Source organism: Nycticebus coucang, chromosome 2 (assembly GCF_027406575.1).
Source record: "Nycticebus coucang isolate mNycCou1 chromosome 2, mNycCou1.pri, whole genome shotgun sequence".
Lineage (NCBI taxonomy): Eukaryota > Metazoa > Chordata > Mammalia > Primates > Lorisidae > Nycticebus > Nycticebus coucang.
The window spans coordinates 59,337,569-59,357,888 of record NC_069781.1 but is presented as its reverse complement, the minus strand read 5'-3'; the positions used below and the strand labels follow the sequence as shown (position 1 = coordinate 59,357,888).

General features: G+C 44.1%; 1 non-coding gene across 1 annotated transcript; it reads left to right on the top strand.

Moving 5' to 3' along the window:
• The first annotated feature begins 4,014 nt into the window (after positions 1-4,014).
• Positions 4,015-4,178, top strand: LOC128580134 (U1 spliceosomal RNA). The gene has a single exon (XR_008378471.1). It is a non-coding gene; the product is annotated as a U1 spliceosomal RNA (small nuclear RNA).
• Positions 4,179-20,320: the final 16,142 nt, after the last annotated feature.

Here is a 20,320-nt window from a genome sequence, read left to right as displayed (position 1 = left end):
GGGGCTCAGCGCCCATAACTCAGTGGCTAGGGCACCAGCCACATACACCAGAGTGGTGGGTTTGAATCCAGCCCAGGCCTGCCAAACAATAATGCCAATTACAACCAAAAATAGACAGACAAGAGAACAGCTGAGGCAAGAATCACTTACGCCTAAGAGTTTGAGGTTTCTGTGAGCTGTGAAGTAATGCCATGGCACTGTACCAAGGATGACATAATGAGACTGTCTCAGAAAAAAAAGTATTTGAGGAAATTGGCTCAGCACTCATTGCTCAGTGGTTAGGGTGCCAGCTATATACACCAGGGCTGGCGGTTTGAACCCGGCCCAGGTCTGCTAAACAGCAATGACAACAACAATGAAATAGCTGGGCATTGTGGTGGGCGCCTGTAGTCCCAGCTACTTGGGAGGCTGAGGCAAGAGAATCACTTGAGGGTGGTACCTGTGGCTCAAAGGAGTAGGGCACTGGCCCCATATACCGGAGAGGGCAGGTTTAAACCCAGCCTTGGCAAAAAAAAAAAAAAAAAAGAGAGAGAGAATCACTTGAGCCCAAGAGTTTGAGGTTGTTGTGAGCTGTGATGCCACAGCACTCTACTGAGGGCAACATAGTGAGAAAAAAAAAGCATTTGAGTAAAGGCCAGGCGCAGTGGCTCGCACCTGTAATCCTAGCACTTTGGGAGGCCGAGGTGGGTGGATTGCCTTGAGTTCACGGGTTCGAGACCAGCCTGAGCAAGAGTGAGACCCCCGTCTTCAAAAACAGCTGGGTGTTGTGGTGGGTGCCTGTAGTCTCAGCTACTTGGGAGGCTGAGGCAAGAAGTAGTAGGCTCGGACCTACTTTACTTTAATTGCTGGATTTTCATGACATCAAAGATGAATTTACCTGACATTGAAAAGGACTGTGCATCTGGGCGGCGCCTGTGGTTCAAAGGAGTATGGCGCAGGCCCCATATGCCAGAGGTGGTGGGTTCAAATGCAGCCCCGGCCAAAAACTGCAAAAAAAAAAAAAAAAAAAAAAAAAATTGGGGCTGGGCGAGATGGCTCAAGCCTTTAATCCTGGCCCCGTGCCTGTAGCTCAGTGACTAGGGCACTGGCCACATACACCAAGGCTGGCCGGGTTTGAGTCTGGCGTGGGCCTGCTAAAGAACAATGACAACAACAACCAAAAAATAGCTGGGCGTTGTGGTGGGCACCTGTAGTCCCAGCAACTTGGGAGGTTGAGACAAGAGAATCCCTTAAGCAGGCATTGTGGTGTTTGAGATTGCTGTGAACTGTCATGCTATAGCAGTCCACTGTGGGTGACATAGTAAGACTCTGTCTCAAAAAAAAAAAAAAAGCCTATAATCCTACCACTCTGGGAGGCTGAGGCAGGTGGATTGCCCTGAGCTCACAGGTTCAAGACCAGCCTGAGCAAGTGAAACCTTGTCACCTTGTCTCTAAAAATAGCCGAGCATTGTCATGAGCACCTGTAGTCCCAGCTACTTGGGAGGCTGAGGCAAGAGAATCGCTTAAGCCAAGAGTTTGAGGTTGCTGTGAGCTGTGACGCCATGACAGTCTACCAAGGGCAACAAAGTGAGACTCTGTCTCCCCCCCGCCAAAAAATTTGTGCATGGCTTGGTGCCTGTAGCACAGTAGTTACAGAGCCAGCCACGTACACTGAGGGTGGCGGGTTTGAACCCAGGCCAGGCCAACTAAACAACTGCAACAAAAAAAAATTGCCGGGCATTGTGACAGGTGCCTGTAGTCCCAGCTACTTGGGAGACTGAGGCAAGAGAATTGCTTAAGTCCAAGGGTTTGAGGTTTTTGTGAGCTGTGACACCACTGTATTCTACCAAGGGTGACATAGTGAGACTCTGTCTCAAAAAAAAAATTGTATAATATTTGATATATACAAAAGAATGTGTTATAAAATATAATAATAAAACAAACAATCTCCTTAAGAACAAGAACATTATCAATATCAGGATCTACTTCCTTTTTTTTGTAGAGACAGAGTCTCACTTTACTGCCCTCCGTAGAGTGCCGTAGCGTCACACAGCTCACAGCAACCTCCAGCTCTTGGGCTTAAGCGATTCTCTTGCCTCAACCTCCCGAGCAGCTGGGACTACAGGCGCCCCCCATATTATTTTTGTTGCATTTTGGCTGGGGCTGGGTTTGAACCCGCCACCCTGGGTATATGGGGCCGACGACCTACTCACTGAGCCACAGGCGCCCCCTGATCTACTTCTTTTTTTTTTGAGACAGAGCCTCAAGCTGTCACCCTGGGTAGAATGCTGTGGCAACACAGCTCATAGCAACCTCCAACTCCTGGGCTCAAGTGATTCTCCTGCCTTAGCCTCCCAAGTAGCTGGGACTATAGGCACCCGCCACAACACCCAGCTATTTTTTGGTTACAGCTGTCATTGTTGTTTGGCGGGCCCGGGCTGGATTCAAACCCGCCAGCTCAGATGTATGGTGCCTGGCGCCTTAGTCTTTTGAGCCACAGGTGCTGAGCCCAGGATCTACTTCTTTTTGAGATTTTAATTCCTATTTCTGAAGGGGTCTGGCTTCCAGCTACCTAATGTTAATGCAAAAGGTTTGGAAACACATATTCGATAAGGTGTGTATGTAATAATGGCTTTACAATTTTACCATCTTTTTCTTTTCTTTTTTTGAGATAGAGTCTCATGGTGTCATAGCTCACAGCAACCTCAGACTACTGGGTTTAAGCGATTCCCTTACCTCAACCTCCCAAGTAAGTGGGACCATAGGTGCCTGCCACAATGCCTGGCTATAGTTATTTATTTATTTATTTATTTATTTATATGTATTTTTTTTTTGAGACAGAGTCTCACTATGTCACCCTTGGTAGAGTGCCATGGCGCCACAACTCACAGCAACCTCAAACTCTTGGGCTTAAGTCATTCTCTTGCCTCAGCCTCCCAAGTAGCTGGGACTACAGGCATTTGCCGCAGTATACAGCTATCACACATATTTTAATATCTATCTTGAACTCTTTTCAAGATGCAAAGATATAAGTCCCTAATAGTGGAATTTCAGGGCTTGTAGTAGGCTTATCTGTGGGCATGTGACATATAATTAATTGATTTCATATTTTTATATGTATTTATTTATTTTGAGACAGGGTCTCATTTTGTTGCCCTCGGTAGAGTGCTGTGGCATCACAACTCACAGCAACCTCAAACTCTTGGGCTTAAGCGATTCTCTTACCTCAGCCTCCCAAGTAGTTGGGACTATAGGCGCCTGCCACAACATCCAGCTGTTTTTTCGTTGTAGTTGTCATTGTTCTTTGGCAGGCCTGGGCTGGATTCGAACCCGCCAGCTCCAGTGTATGTGGCCAGTGCCCTAGCCGCTGAGCTATAGATGCTGAGCCAATTTCATATTTTTAGAGACAGAGTCACCCAGGCTAGGGTGCATTTTGCTTGGTCACCCAGGCTAGGGTAGGGTGCATTGGCCGGACCATAGGTCAAACTCCTGGCCTCTAGTAGTCTTCCTACTTTGGCCTTCTAAAGTTCTGGGATTACAAGAGTGAGCCAATGTACCAACCAGGTAGGAAATTTATTTAGGATTAAGGTCTTCTCAAATTGTGGCAAACAAGGTATAGTAGAACCTCTATAAGTTAACCACTCAAGGGATTATGACAAACTGGTCAACAAATGGAGGTGGTCAACATAAAGAACTATCGTACTTTACTGATACATGTTCAGTCTATGAAAATTAGGTTAACTTAGGTTGATACAGAAAGCTCAACTATGGAGGTTCAACTATATTTGTAATTCCAGAAAGACAGCATTATATTGAAACTCCCAGATAGTCAGATATTAGGCAACCCAAACGGCTCTGGGCCCATGATATAGGTGTTAATAATTTGATATTATAATTCAAACAAGTTGGGGGCGGCGCCTGTGGCTCAAGGAGTAGGGCACTGGTCCCATATGCCGGAGGTGGCGAGTTCAAACCCAGCCCCGGCCAAAAAAAAAAAAAAAAAATATATATATATATATATATATATATGTATATATACTTACCTGGCAGGGGAGATACCATGATCACGAAGGTGGTTTTCCCAGGGCGAGGCTTATCCATTGCACTCCGGATGTGCTGACCCCTGCGATTTCCCCAAATGTGGGAAACTCGACTGCATAATTTGTGGTAATGGGGGACTGTGTTCGCGCTTTCCCCTGAAAAAAAAAAAAATAATAATTCAAACAAGTTGGCATCATATTCATATGCTCACAGTAAGATTTTATAAGAGCATAAAGCCAAGTTCATGCTAAGTAAGTATATTCCTGATCCCTCATGCATTTGCATGTCCATAAATAAGCATATCGGTAGACTGATGAAAGAATCAGGAAAGGTGAACAGTGAGACACACCAGAGCAGAATTAGGTAGGGGGAAACCTAGATGCCTCCTATTAAATTTGTGAACCATGGTTCAGCGCCTGTAGCACAGTGATTACGGTGCCAGCCACATAGACCCAGGGTGGCGGATTTGAACCTGGCCCTGGCAAGCTAAACAACAATGAAAACTACAACAATGACAACTACAACAACAAAAAATAGCTGGGTATTGTGGCAGGCACCTGTAGTCCCAGCTACTTGGGAGGCTGAGGCAAGAGAATCACTTAAGCCCAAGAATTTGAGGTTGCTGTGAGCTGTGAGGACAACATAGTGAGACTCTGTCCCCCAAAATAAATAAATAAATAATACATGAATGAATAAATAAATAAATTTCTGAACCAGACCAAACCATTCTAGCAAATGTATCTATATCTGGAGAGCAAATGAGATGAGCATTCAATGACAGATTTCAAGTGTGTAACACAGGAATGTCTTAGTTCAGCACTGGCAACTAGTCTAGCAGGTTCTTCTTATACCTTTGGGAAAAAAGCCTGTACAAACGGATAAGTCTTGCACAATGTCTTTTATTTATTTATTTATTTATTTTAATTATTATTTTTTTTTGAGACAGAGTTTCACTATGTTGCCCTGGGTAGAGTTCCATGGCTTCACAGCTCACAGCAACCTCCAACTCTTGGGCTTAAGCGATTCTCTTGCCTCAGCCTCCCAAGTAGTTGGGACTACAGGCACCTGCCACAATGCTAGGCTATTTTTGTTGTTGTTGTAGTTGTCGTTGTTGTAGTTGTCACTGTTGTTTAGCAGGCCCAGGCTGGGTTCAAACGCGCCCAGCCCTGGTGTATGTGGCCAGCACCCCAATCACTGTGCTACGGACGCCAAGCCATGCACAATGTCTTTTAGATTAACAAATTTACATTTTTTCTGTAATCCTAGTATTCTGGGAGGCTGAGGCAGGTGGATTGCTTGAGCTCAGAAGTTCAAGACCAGCCTGAGCAAGAGCAAGACACTGTCTCTACTGAAAATAGAAAAATTAGCCAGGAGTTGGGGGGGAGCACCCATAGACCCAGCTACTTGGGAGGCTGAGGCAAGAGGATCTCTTAAGCTCAAGAGTTTGAGCTTGCTGTGAGCTATAATGCCAAGTCTCAAAACAAAACAAAACAAAACAAAAAAAAAGAATTACAATTTTATATAAGCACCCTCCACCTAAGAAGAGTCATATCAGGAGATTAAGAATTATACTTTTCTAGCTGAATTAATATTTTCCCTGTAGTTTTAGTCTCTAGGACTTGAGAAATAATATCTCAGTATAAAAGGTGTGTGCAAGGAGCTTGAGGGTGTCAAAGTTCAGGAATTTGAATTAAAGGCCAGGATGGGACAAAAGTGAAAAACAAGCCAAAGATAGGATCTGAAATGTGAAAAACTAAATCAACTAAAATCAGAATGCAAAGAGAGCACAGGAAGACTGGTATTCAACAGCACAGCAAAGCTTCTGTATATTTTTCTAAAAAGGACTAAAAATGTAAACAGTCTCCTACGTCAGAGAATCTGGCAAGGCTGGCTGGGAGATGAGATCATTTCTTATTTGGTCACAAGTTCATGTTTGTCAGCCAACCTCGATACCTTGACTACACACGGGATATTATGGATTAAATCAGCCAGTATAGGTATTTGGCAAACAATTATTAAGCCAGTAAATTAGTACACCTTACATTTGTTTAAATTATTATATCGAGGAGGAGTTCCTGAGAATTAATTTTTATCTATGATATCCATACGCAGAAAAGATTGTGTAACTTACTTGGAAGAAGTCCTCATTTGTAGATTCATCAAACAAAGAATTACTATTTGCATACTATAACAAGTTATTGTCAAAAATCTAACAATAATAGCACAACTTTGCAAAAACACTTGCACACATGCTTAATAATATTTCTGGTTTGATCTTCCTATTATAGCTATAGATTGCAAGTTCAGCATTCTTGTAATTGTTTATTCATTTAGATTTCACAGATATAAATTATGTTTGGTGTTGACTAGGATCCAAACAATTGGCCTTCAGGAGTAGGAATGGTCTTTTAATTCTAATAGTAGTAAAATTATTTTAAAGGATGTAGGAATGATTAAACAAGAGGAAGATGCAAATATTTTTCTTCTCTCTAATATAAAAATACAGATAGGGCTATTGCTAAACATCATGTTTAGATGATACCTGATACGACACCCATATCAGACAAAATTTTATTGAAAACACAGTTATAGGCTAAATATGATACTGATGATACTGTTTTCTACAATTCAAATATATCACATCTTGGGAGTTATTTACTTATTTGTTTATTTTATTTATTTATTTTTTGAGACAGAGTCTTACTATGTTGCCCTTGGTAGAGTGCTGTGGCGTCACAGCTCACAGCAACCTCAAACTCTTGGGCTCAAGCGATTCTCTTGCATCAGCCTCCCGAGTAGCTGGGACTACAGGTGCCCACCACAACTCCCAGCTGCTTTTTTTGGTTGCAGTTTTTATTGTTGCTCAGCAGGTCAGGGCCAGGTTTGAACCCACCAGCCCCAGTGTATGAGGCTGGCGCTGAGCCACTGAGCTACAGGCGCCAAGCCATATCTTGGGGGTTTTGCATAGACTGAATAGAAAGGCTTCTTTCTAACTGATGCTAAATATCTCTCTTTTTTTTTGTTTTTTGGCCAGGGCTAGGTTTGAACCTGCCACCTGCAGCATATGGGACTGGTGCCCTACTCCTTGAGCCAAAGGTGCTGCCCTTTTTTTTTTTTTTTTTTGAGACAGAGTCTCAAACTGTTGCCTCGGGTAGAGTGCCGTGGCATCATATGTCACAGCAACCTCCAACTCTTGGGTTCAAGCAATCCTTTTGCCCCAGTTTTTTTATTTTTAGGCCGTCTGGAAGCTGTGAACTCAAGCAATCCACACATCTCGGCCTCCCAGAATGCTAGGATTACAGGAGTGAGCTACTGTGCCTGGCCTTTTTTTTGAGACAGAATCTCACTCAGTGCCCTGGTACATTGTCGTGGTGTTGTAGCTAACAGCTACCTCAAGCGACCCTCTTGCCTCAGCCTCCCAAGTAGCTAGGACTACAAGCACTCCCCACAATGCTTGGCTAGTTTTTCTTTTTTTTAGCAGAGTCTTGTCTTCCTCACGCTACCCACCTAGGCTTTCTAGAGTTCTAGGATTATAGGCCTGAGCCAACGCACCTGGCCTAACTAAATGTAATCCTCTCAAAGGTCTACTGTCAAGATTAGTACCCATACTTCACACCAAAATTCCAATGGGAACATGAGCTCAGTGAAATTCTTCTCCATCTTAATCCAGTCCAAACTTTTTTCTTTTTTTTTTTGTAGAGACAGAGTCTCACTTTATGGCCCTCGGTAGAGTGCCGTGGCCTCACACAGCTCACAGCAACCTCCAACTCCTGGGCTTAAGCGATTCTCTTGCCTCAGCCTCCCGAGTAGCTGGGACTACAGGCGCCCGCCACAACGCCCGGCTATTTTTGGTTGCAGTTTGGCCGGGGCCGGGTTTGAACCCACCACCCTTGGTATATGGGGCCGGCACCTTACCTACTAAGCCACAGGCGCCGCCCCTTTTTTCTTTTTTTTTTGAGACCAGGTCTTGCTCTGTTGCCCAGGCTACAGTGGGCTCAAGCAATCCTCTTACCTTGGTCTCCCAAGTAGCTGGGACTGCAGGTGAGCATCACCATCCCTGGCTGATTTTTCTGTTTTTTTATAGAGAGAGGGATCTCACTATGTTGTTTGGTATGGAACTCCGGGCCTCAAGTGATCCTCCTGTCTTGGTCTCCCAAAGAGGTGGGATTATAGGCTTGAGCCAACTCATCTGGCCCAGACTATTTTCTTGCTAAACAAAATTACTTGAAGAATTAACTTAGGGGCTTGGTGCCCATGTAGTACAGTGGTTACAGCACCAGCCACATACACTGAGGCTGGCGGGTTCAAACCCGGCCCTGGGCCAGCTAAACAACTGCAACAAAAAAATAGCCAGGCATTGTGGCAGAAGCCTGTAGTCCCAGCTACTTGGGAGGCTGAGGCAAGAGAATCTCTTAAGCCTAAGAGTTTGAGGTTGCTGTGAGCTGTGACACCGTGGCACTCTACCAAGGGTGACATAGTGAGACTCTGTCTCAAAAAGAAAAAAAAGAGTTAACTTAGGTTTGGTTTCCTTAGTTTCTCCTCACTACCCAGATCAGCTAAAGGTCCTTATCAGTATTTTCTCACTGCTTTATTTTTTTTCCACTTGAGATCAGAATAAAGAAATGATAGTTACAAAACACATCCAAGGGCTGTGCCTGTGGCTCAGTCCGTAAGGCGCCGGCCCCGGGTGAACTGCAACCAAAAAATAGCTGGGCGTTGTGGCGGGCACCTGTAGTCCCAGCTACTCGGGAGGCTGAGGCAAGAGAATTGCTTAAGCCCAGGAGTTGGAGGTTGCTGTGAGCTGTGTGATGCCATGGCACTCTACCGAGGGCCATAAAGTGAGACTCTGTCTCTACAAAAAAAACAAAAACACGTCCAAATACCTGTGAGCTCAGGGCAATCCAACCACATTTGCCTTCCAGAGTGCTAGGATTACAGGCGTGAGCCCCTGAACCAGCCTTCACACAGGTTTTATTTTATTTTATTTATTTTTATTTTTTTTTTTAGAGACAGAGTCTCACCTTGTTGTCCTCGGTAGAGTGCTGTCACATCACAGCTCACAGCAACCTCCAGCTCTTGGGCTTAGGCAATTCTCTTGCCTTAGCCTCCCCAGTAGCTGGGACTATAGGGGCGGCCAGAATGCCTGGCTATTTTTTCGTTGCAGTTTGGCCGGGCCGAACCTGCCACCCTCGATATATGAGGCTGGCGCCCTACTCACTGAGCCACATGCACTGCCCCTTCATGCAGGTTTTAAAAATGATCTTCTGGCAGCACTGTAGCTCAGGCGGCAGGGCTCTGGCCACAGACACTTGGGGTGGCCAATTCAAACCCTGCTGGGGTCTGCTAAACAACAATGACAACTGCAACCAAAAAAATAGCCGGCCTATGGTGGGCGCCTGGCTTAGCAGCCAGCCACATACACCAGAGCTGGAGGGTTTGAACCCAGCCCAGGGCCTGCCAAACAACAAGGACAACTACAACCAAAAAATAGCCAGGTGTTGTGGCAAAGGCCTATAGTACCAGCTACTTGGGAGGCTGAGGCAAGAGAATCGCTTAAGCCCAAGAGTTTGAGGTTGCTGTGAGCTGTGATGGCACAGCACTCTACCCAGGATGACAGCCTGAGACTCTGTCTCCAAAAAAAAAAAAGATCTTCTGGTACATATTATTTTTTACACTGTACTTTTCTATATTAAAAATAATTTTTTGGGGTGGCGCCTGTGGCTCAGTGGCAGGGCACCAGCCCCATATGCCAAGGGTGGTGGGTTTAAACCCAGCCCCAGCCAAACCACAACAAAATAAAAAATAGCCAGGCATTGTGGTGGGCACCTGTAGTCCCAGCTACTCAGGAGGTTGAGGCAAGAGAATCGCCTAAACCCAGGAATTGGAGGTGCTGTCAGCTGTGATGCTATGGCACTCTACCATGGACAATAAAGTGAAACTCTGTCTCTACAAAAAAAATAAGTAAATAAAAATAGAATAAATTTGTAACAACATAATTTTTAATATGATGCATAGGAGTCCATCTTATAGATATCCTACAATTGCGTTATTGAATATTTACTATTAACCTTGGTTATTTTTTAGTTAAATTTCTTTTTTCTTTCTCTCTTTTTTTTTTTGTAGAGACAAAGTCTCACTTTATCGCCATTGGTAGAGTGCTGTGGTGTCACACAGCTCACAGAAACCTCCAACTCCTGGGCTTAGGAGATTCTCTTGCCTCAGCCTCCCAAGCAGCTGGGACTACAGGCCCCCACCACAACGCCTGGCTATTTTTTTGTCGCAGTTTGGCCAGGGTTGGATTTGAACCCGCTACTCTCGGTGCCATACTCACAGGCATCACCCTCTTTTCTTTTCTTTTCTTTTTTTTAATTTTTGAGATAGACTCACTCCGTTGCCCCAGGCTAGAGCACCCTGGCACCAGCCTAGCTCACAGCAACCTACACTCCTGGGTTCAAGGTATCCTCCTACACTCCTGGATTTAAGCCATCCTCCTGCCTTCGCCTCCCAAGTAGCTGGGAATAAAGGTACCTGCCACAATGGCTGGCTAATTAAAATTTCCACAAAGGTTTCTTTTCTTTTTTTTTTTTTTTGCTTGTTTGTTTCTTGGGGTTTTTTTTAGATAAGGTCTGGCTTCATTACCCCAATTATAGTGCAGTGGTATCATTCTAGCTCACTGCAACCTCAAACTCCTGGGTGCAAGGAATCTTCCTGCCTTATCCTCCTGAGAAGCTGGCACCACACACATAGGCCACAACAGCTAGCTAATTTTTTCTTTCTTTTTTTTTTTTTTTGGTAGAGACAGAGTCTCACTTTATGGCCCTCGGTAGAGTGCCGTGGCCTCACACAGCTCACAGCAACCTCCAACTCCTGGGCTTAAGCGATTCTCTTGCCTCAGCCTCCCGAGTAGCTGGGACTACAGGCGCCCGCCACAACGCCCGGCTATTTTTTTTTTTTTTTTTTGGTTGCAGTTTGGCCGGGGCGGGTTTGAACCCGCCACCCTTGGTATATGGGGCTGATGCCCTACTGACTGAGCCACAGGCACCGCCCAATTTTTTCTAGTTTTTGTACAGATAGGTCTGTGTGAGTCATTCAAGTTGCTTTTATTATTTTTATTTATTTATTTATTTATTTAGACAGAGCCTCAAGCTGTTGCCCTGGGTAGAGTGTCGTGGCATCACAGCTCATAGATACCTCCACCTCCTGGGCTCAAGTGATTCTCCTGCCTCTGCCTCCCAAGTAGCTGGGACTACAGGCGCCCGCCACAATGCCGGGCTATTTTTTGGTTGCAGCCATCGTTGTTGTTTGGCAGTCCCAAGCTGGATTCGAACCTGCCAGCTCAGGTGTATGTGGCTGGCGCCCTAGCCACTTGAGCCATGCCAGTTTTATTCTTTTTTTAAAATTTATTTTATTTCTTTTTTTAAAGACAGAGTATCATTTTGTTGCCCTCGGTAGAGTGCTGTGGCGTCACAGCTCGCAGCAACCTCCAGTTCTTGGGCTTATGAGATTCTCTTGCCTCAGCCTCCAGATTAGCTGGGACTACAGGCACCTGCCACGATGCCTGTCTATTTTTTTGTTGCAGCTTGGCTGGGGCTATGTTCAAACCTGCCACCCTCGGTATATGGGGCTAGCACCCTACTCACTGAGCCACAGGCATTGCCCTCAGGTTGGATTTTAAACTCCTGGCTTCAAGTGATCCTCCCTTCTTAATCTCCCAAAGTGCTAGGATTACAGATGTGAGCCACTGCACTCAGCCAAATTTCTACAAATGTATTTGTTGGATAAGAAGGTATGTGAGGTAACTCAGGTCTATAATTCTAGCATTCTGGGATGTCACAGTGGGAGGATCACTTGAGCTCAGGATTTTGAAACCAACCTGAGCAAGATACAGACCCTATCTCTAATGAAAAGTAGAAAAATTACCTGGCTGCTGGGCGCCATGGCTCACGCCTGTAATTCTAGCACTCTGGGAGTCCAACTCGGGTGGATAGCTTGAGCTCACGGGTTCGAGAGCAGCCTGATAGTCCCAGCTACTTGGGAGGCTGAGGAAAGAGAATAGCTTAAGCCCAAGTGTTTAGGTTGTTATGTGCTGTGACGCCACAGCACTCTGCCTCAAAAAATAAATTTAAAAAAGGAAGATTCTGTCTCTACTAAAAATAGAAAAACTGGGGTGGCACCTGTGGCTCAAGGAGTAGGGCACCGGCCCCAAATGCTGGAGGTGGTGGGTTCAAACCCAGCCCTGGCCAAAAACCGCAAAAAAAAAAAAAAAAAAAAAAAAGAAAAACTGAGGCAAGAGGATCGCTTGAGCCTGAATTAGAGGTTGCTGTGAGCCATGATGCCATAGCACTTTACCCGGGATGACAGCTTGAGACTTTGTCTCAAAAAAAAAAAAAAAAAAAGAAAGAATTGGGCGGCGCCTGTGGCTCAAGGAGTAGGGCGCCAGTCCCATATCCCAGAGGTGGAGGGTTCAAACCCAGCCCTGGCCAAAAAAAAAAAAAAAGAAAGAATAAAAGATAAATTACTGGGATAGCGCCTGTGGCTCAAAGGAGTAGGGCGCCAACCCCATATGCCAGACGTGCTGGGTTCAAGCCCAGCCCCGGCCAAAAACTGCAAAAAAAAAAAAAAAAAGGAAGAAAAAGAAAAATTACCTGGGCACCCTGCTGCACACCTGTCAGTCTGGCTACTCAGAACGCTGAAGTAGGAGGATCTCTTGAGCCCAGTTGTTTGATGAGCTATGGTTATGCCTCTGCATGCTACCCAGACCAAAAAAAAAAAAAAGATAAAAGAAAGAAGAAGGGAAGGAAGGAAGGAAGGAAAGAAAGAAAGCTCGGTACCTAGGGCGGCGCCTGGGGCTCGGTTGGTAAGGCGCCGGCCCCATATACCAAGGGTGACGGGTTCAAACCCGGCCCCTGCCAAACTGCAACCAAAAAATAGCCGGGCGTTGTGGTGGGCGCCTGTAGTCCCAGCTACTTGGGAGGCTGAGGCAAGAGAATCGCTTAAGCCCAGGAGTTGGAGGTTGCTGTGAGCTATGTGAGGCCACGGCACTCTACGGAGGGCCATAAAGTGAGACTCTGTCTCTACAAAAAAAAAAAAAAAAAAGAAAGCTCGGTACCTATAGCTTAGCAGCCAGCCACATACACCAGAGCTGGAGGGTTTGAACCCAGCCCAGGGCCTGCCAAACAACAAGGACAACTACAACCAAAAAATAGCCAGGTGTTGTGGCAAAGGCCTATAGTACCAGCTACTTGGGAGGCTGAGGCAAGAGAATCGCTTAAGCCCAAGAGTTTGAGGTTGCTGTGAGCTGTGATGCCATAGCACTCTCCCGAGGGCAACAAAGTAAGACTCTGTCTCAATAAAAAATAAAAAAAGATAATGATTTGAAAGAGGTATATATATAAACAGTTGAGATTCATGTACTTATCACATGGGTCAGTACCTAAGTTTTGAGATACACAAAAATCAAGAAACATAAAAATCCACCTAGATGGAAACAAATGAAGCCGTCTCAGCAATATGGATAAGGCAAGAAGTTAAAACCTGCATGAGTAGATCAAAAAGGAAGTTTCTTGGAAGTGAAATAATGAACCATAACACAAAACTTTCTATCTCGAAACTTTTGTAGAGACCTATGTTATAACTCTGCCATCTTTGGAGCTGGGACTACAGGTATGTGCTATTATACTTGGCTAATTTTTTAATTTTTTGTAGAGACTAGGTCTCACCATGTTGGGTAGGCTACTCTCAACTCTTGGCCACAAGTGTTCCTCCTGCTTTGGCCTCCCAAAGTACTGGGATTACAGATGTGTGCCACCATGCCCTACCAACAATATTTAATAAAGCATCATCTTTCTCTAATCTTATCTTATGGTAATTTGTGTCCTTAAGTTTGTGAGTTACATATTCTGTTCCTCTGATCTGTCTTCCTAGTTGAACGCTTGTTTTAATTTTTAAACTTTAAGTAGATTTTAATGTCTGCTAGGTAAACAAGATTTAAAGACAATTTATGGTCTGAATGTTTATGACATACATATAATGGAAAAGGGGTAAATACTCTACTATGTCAAGAAGTCCAGTAAGATGCATTTCACTGCAAGTATCAGAAACTTATCTCAAATGGCTTTAAAAATAAGGGATTTTACTGGTTCATAAATATGGAAGTACAGAGGTGGATGGGGCTTTATGTTAAATTTGACTGGTCTTTGGCTCCATTACCTGTGGTTTTCCCTGTTCTTCCCCCATATAAATTGGCTTTGTCTTCAGAGATTGGCTTCCTTCATTATAGCAAGATTGCTTCCAGCAGTCATTTGAGGATATTGCCTCCGAAACCTTTCCTTTCAGACTAATTGAGCCAACTTAGGTGATTTACCTAATGTTGGGCCAAAACTGTGTTGGAAGTTAATGTGTTTTTGTTTTTGTTTGAGACAGTCTCACTTTATTGCTCTCTGTAGAGTGTCATGGCATGGCATGGCTCACAGGAACCTCAGACTCCTGGGCTCAAACCGTGTTCTTGCCTCACCTTCCTGAGTGGCTGGGAATACAGACCCCACAATGTCTGGCTAGTTTTTTGGAGATGGGTCTCGCTCTTGCTCAGGCTGGTCTGGAACTCCTGAGCTCAAGCAATCCACCCTCCATGGCCTCCTAGAGTGCAGAGATTACAGGTGTGAGCCACTGCTTTCAGCCCAGAGTTAATGTTTTAATAATGATTTTTGTTTTTGTTTCTGTTTTTTTTTTAAGGTTATACATATATATATTTTTAATTTAATTTAATTTTTTGAGAGACAGTCTCACTTTGTCACCCTCAGTGGAATGCTGTGGCAACATAGCTCACAGCAACCTCAAACTCTCAGGCTGGCTTAAGTGATTCTCTTGCCTCAGTCTCCCAAGTAGCTGGGATTACAGGCACCTGCCACAATGCCTGGCTAGTTATTTTAGAGATGGGGTTTTGCTTTGCTTAGGGTGGTCTAAAATTCCTGAATTCTGACAATCCACCTGCCTTGGCTTCCCAAGTGCTGGGATTACGGGCATGAGCCACTGTGCCTGGCCTTGGTAATGATTTTTGGCATGAATTATTCCCTGGAAAGAGATGGGATTTCTATAGGATTTGTCTTCAGTTACTTTCCTATAGAACTCTTACATCTTGGATGGTCCTACTTAAGACATGGGGATACAGCTCTTCTTTCATGCAGTAGTTTCATGAGAATTCTCTTGTATGCAGAAATAATCTCTCGTTGTGACTTATCTCATAAGTCTACCACAGAAGGAAAATGTGGCTTAGTTTCATGATAGAGCTGCTTTATTTTACTACAATATTTTTACAAAAACAGTTTTGTTTCTATGGCTAAATTATACTAATGTGATCTATAGACATTAAGAAAGCTGGGCGGCGCCTGTGGCTCAGCAGGTAGGGCGCCGGTCCCATATGCCAGAGGTGGCGGGTTCAAACCCAGCCCCGGCCAAAAAACCAAAAAAAAAAAAAAAAAAAGAAAGCAGATATAGGGTGGCGCCTGTGGCTCAGTGAGTAGGGCGCCGGCCCCATAGGCCGAGGGTGGTGGGTTCAAACCCAGCCCCGGCCAAACTGCAACAAAAAAATAGCCGGGCGTTGTGGCGGGCGCCTGTAGTCCCAGCTGTACCGTCATGGCATTCTACTGAGGGTGACAAAGTGAAACTCTGCCTTAAAAAAAAAGAAACTGTAATAAATGGCAGAACAGTATCAGTAATCATTTGAGATGGAAAGAAGAAAATAGCTATGCATTCTAACCTAATTTTACACAGTTCGATATAAATGGAGGGAAGCTGTTTTCCCCATTCCGGTAGACAACAGGTAGAGTGAGACAGCACAACTACCACTATATGGTGGCAGAGGACATCAACAAACCAGAGTTGAGACAGGCCAGAAATTACAGCAGAAAAAAAAATTCAAATTTCCAAATTGGAAGAAAAGAGTGTTGCTTTTATTTAAAGATATATGTGATACAATTTTGTAAGCTGTATTAAATGGAGGGAAGCAATGCGTGGCTGAGATGTCAGTGGATTTATTGGTTCATTGGCATGGAGTGTTTATTTATTTATTTATTTTTGAGAAAGAGTCTCAAGCTGTTACCCTGGGTAGAGTGTCATGGTGTCATAGCTCATGGCAACCTCCAACTCTTGGGCTCTTTGTATCCAACTCTTTCCATTTCGAAGGATCAACAGTACAACAGAACTATTTCAACACTTTTCTGTTGTTGTAGGTTTAACCTCTTTACCTTTATGTAAATTCATTCATTTCAATGGTGTTAGTATAATCCATGAGTTGTTCACTCCCTAATTAACTTCTCTAACCCTGAATTGTCCAGAGCTATAGATTCAGTTTGAGGTTGTTGTGAGCTATGACGCCATGGCACTCTACTCAGGGTGATAGAATAAGTGTGTCAAAAAAAAAACCCTTTAAAAATAAAAAAAGAGGGGTGGTGCCTGTGGCTCAGTGGGTAGGGCACCGGCCCCATATACCCAGGGTGGCAGGTTTGAACCGGGCCCTGGCCAAACTGCATCAAAAACATAGCCAGGTGTTGTGGTGAGTGCCTGTAGTCCCAGCTACTTGGGAGGCTGAGGCAAGAGAATTGCCTAAGCCCAGGAGTTGGAGGTTGCTGTGAGCTGTGACGCCATAGCACTCTATGGAGGGTGATAAAGTAAGACTCTGTCTCAAAAAAAAAAAAAAGAATAACCCTTAGATTTCTTTCTTTCTTTTTTTTTTTTAATTGAGCAGATGCCATATTGCAAAATGGGGTAGCTTAAAAAGAAATGGTTTTGGTGGGGACAAAGTAGGAGGAAATTAAGAGTTGTATTTTAAGCATATAAAGTGTGAGATGCTGGAAATAGTGGATGATTTAATCTATAGCTCAGGGAAATTTGAGGCTAGGGACCTTAATTTGGGAGTGACAACCCATGGATTACACTAACACCATTGAGATGAATGCATTCACTTAAGGGTAAAGAAGCTGAACCTAGAACAACAATAAAGGGTTTAAATAGTTGTTTTGCTATTGATCCATTTTATTCTATTTTATTTTATTTTTGCAGTTTTTGGCCAGGGCCAGGTTTGAACCCACCACCTTGGGTATATGGGTCTGGTGCCCTACTCCTTGAGCCATAGGCACTGCCCCCTATTGATCCATTTTAGAGACAGTTTTTTTTTTTTTTTTAGACAGTCTCAAGTTGTCACTCTGGGTAGAGTGCTATGGCATCACTGCTCACAGCAACCTCAAACTCTTTGGGCTTAAGCGATTCTCTTGCTTCAGCCTCCCAAGTAGCTGGGACTACAGGTGTCCGCCACAATGCCCAGCATTTTTTTAAAATTATAGTTGTCATTGTTGTTTGGCAGGGCCGGGCTGGATTCAAACCTGCCAGCTCTGGTGTATATGGCTGGCGCCCTAGCAGCTTGAGCTACAGGGACTGAGCCTACACACAATTTTAATATTTGCTCTAGTTCATTTCTTCCTTTTCTGTGTGAAAAAAACATAAAATGGGGGAAATTTTGAATAGATGTTAAAGGGAATTAGTGCTACATTCCAATTCTCTTTTTGTTAGGGCATGTAAAATAACACTTCGCCCAGTTAACTCAGATTGAATATAAACTGGAAATTAAGTGTTATTCTTGAGATTATTAGGCAGCCTCTGATTCTTATGTATCAGATGGAGTCTTTTTTTTTTTAGAGACAGTCTCACTTTGTCGCCCTTGGTAGAGTGATGTAGCGTCACAGCTCACAGAAACCTCCAGGTTTGGGCTTAGGCGATTCTCTTGCCTCACCCTCCCGAGTAGCCGGAACTACAGGCGCCCACCACAATGCCCCGTTATTTTTGGTTGCAGTTAGGCTGGGGCTGGGTTTGAACCCATCTCCCTTGGTACATGGGGCTTGCGCCCTACTCACTGAGCCACAGGTGCCGCCCACGGATGGAGTCTTTGATCTGATTCATGAAGTACCTTTAGACATTAAAACTTCAAAGGAAAGGATCCCTGACCTACATTCTCTGAAGCCTGGGGGAAGCTGGAAGTAAGACTGAGGCAGCAACATTCTGCCTCAGAGATATATGGCAATCTGTAATAAAAGCCAGCATGCAGGAGTTGCATCCAAGGGAATAGAGTGGCAGGTGGTCAGAGAGGATAAAATACCAATATTTTTAGGTTCTTTTACATAAAAATTAATATGAATGAATATATGAGCAAGGAATAGTGGCATGAGGATGGGATGGGAGGATCACTTGAGTACAGGAGTTTGAGGCCAGCGTCAGCAATACAGAGAGATCATACTGTTACACTGTACAACTATTTTTGTTTATAATAATATATTATTGGTTTTATTGTTTTCTATAATGTTTAAAAAAAATAATCCTTGAAATAAAAAAATATTTATTTCTAGATATATAATCAGGACAATTTGCTATGATGTACCAGAACTGAGGCCCAGAAAAGGGGGTCCAAAGGAAGAGTCAAGCTTGAGTTAGGACTGGCAACAGTCCTCTAAGGTGCGAAACTAGGAACATATTTAGCCATTATAGTTGCATGTGGACAAGTGTCACTGAGGGAGACTGGCCATATTTTGAGATGAGTTCTAAAGCACAGCCACTAATCCCCAATATCCGGGAAAGAATACTGCGGGGGTGGAGGCCCATAAAAGTTAGCTACTAGGCTGCAGGCCTTATGTCTCCGATACTCATACAGACTATATTCCTACTCCGCCCATTAGTCCTTTCTCTGTTTTCTTCTCTCTGCTAACTGCATCTCTTCTTTATGATCTATTAGGACACTGTTCTCAGGATCACTTATTCTTATCCAACTCAGGATGAAGAGCTTTGTTCTAGTCCTTACCAGCCTACCCTAGCTGTTTTGGCCTATAAATTTAGAAAAGAAAGCTGAATAAAGAATGTGTTGAGTAACTCCAAAAGATCTAGAGGAGCCCACTCTGATAATGCTGAGACAGAGCCCTGAGCCAGATATGAGAAGGGAGCACAAAGGGAAGAGTGTGCTAACTATCCCCACGGAGTGATACACGGGGTCATTTAGATACCATTAATAAAACAGAATGTCTGTTGATTTTATATTTATTTATTTATTTTTGAGACAGTCTCATTTTGTCACTCTTGGTAGAGTGCTGGGGCGTCACAGCTCACAGCAACCTCAAATTCTTGGGATTAAACGATTTCTTGCCTCAGCCTCCCAAGTAGCTGGGACTACAGACCCCTGCCACAAGACGCCTTGCTGTTTTTTTTTTTGTAGTTATCATTGTTGTTTGGCAGGCCCAGGGCTGGGTTCGAAACCGCCAACTCCAGTGCATGTGGTCAGTGCCCTAGCTGCGGAGCCAAGTCAATGCCTGGCTAGTTTTAGAGATGGGGTCTCACTCTTGCTCAGGCTGGTCTCCAACTCCTGAGCTCAGGCAATTCACCCACCTCGGTCTCCCAAGTGTTGGGATTACAGGTGGGAGCCACTTCAACAGGCCTTCTTGATTTTATTTTAATTAAAACAGTGGCCAAGAGCACCATATGTGTGAGGCACTGGCCCTTCAAATACTATGTTTTTCGAAATTAATTAAGGGGGAACCAGAACCAAATAACCTGCCAGTCTATATAATATGCAGATTACAGATCCCAAAGTGGATTTTTACGCTATGGAGGCTGTCCTAGGAAATCTGGAGCAAGTTATTCTGTTTGGCAAAATAAAGACCTATGAATTTAGTAGTTTCTCCTCAATACTCACATACGAAATCACCAAAAATGCGAGTCGGAGACTCAATAAACTTTGTTGGGGGCTGTGTGTGGTGGCTCATGCCTGTAATCCTAGCACTCTGGGAGACCGAGGTGGGAGGAATGCTTCAGCTCAGGAGTCCAAGACCAGCCTGAGCAAAAGTGAGACCCTATCGCTACTAAAAATAGAAAAACTGAGCCAACAGAATCACTTGAGCCCCAGTTGAAGGTTGCCCTGAGCTATGATGCCACAGCACTCTACCGAGGGCAACAAAGTGAGACTCTGTCTCAAAAAAAACCCACAAGAAAACAAAAAAACTTTGTTGGGCCCTAATTTTCTCATCTTTCAAATGAGTTAATTAGAACAGATGATCTCTAAAGATTCTTCCCCTTGGCTCCAAATTTAGGGTTTCACGAAATACTCAAAAAAAAAAAAAAACAACAAAAAACAATTTTTGTACTATAGAAAATTTAAAAAGGACACCAAAGCTGGGCGAGGTGGCTCACACCTGTAATGCTAGCACTTGGAAGGCTGAGGCTGGTGGATTGCTTGAGCTCACAGGTTGGAGACCAGCCTGAGCCAGAG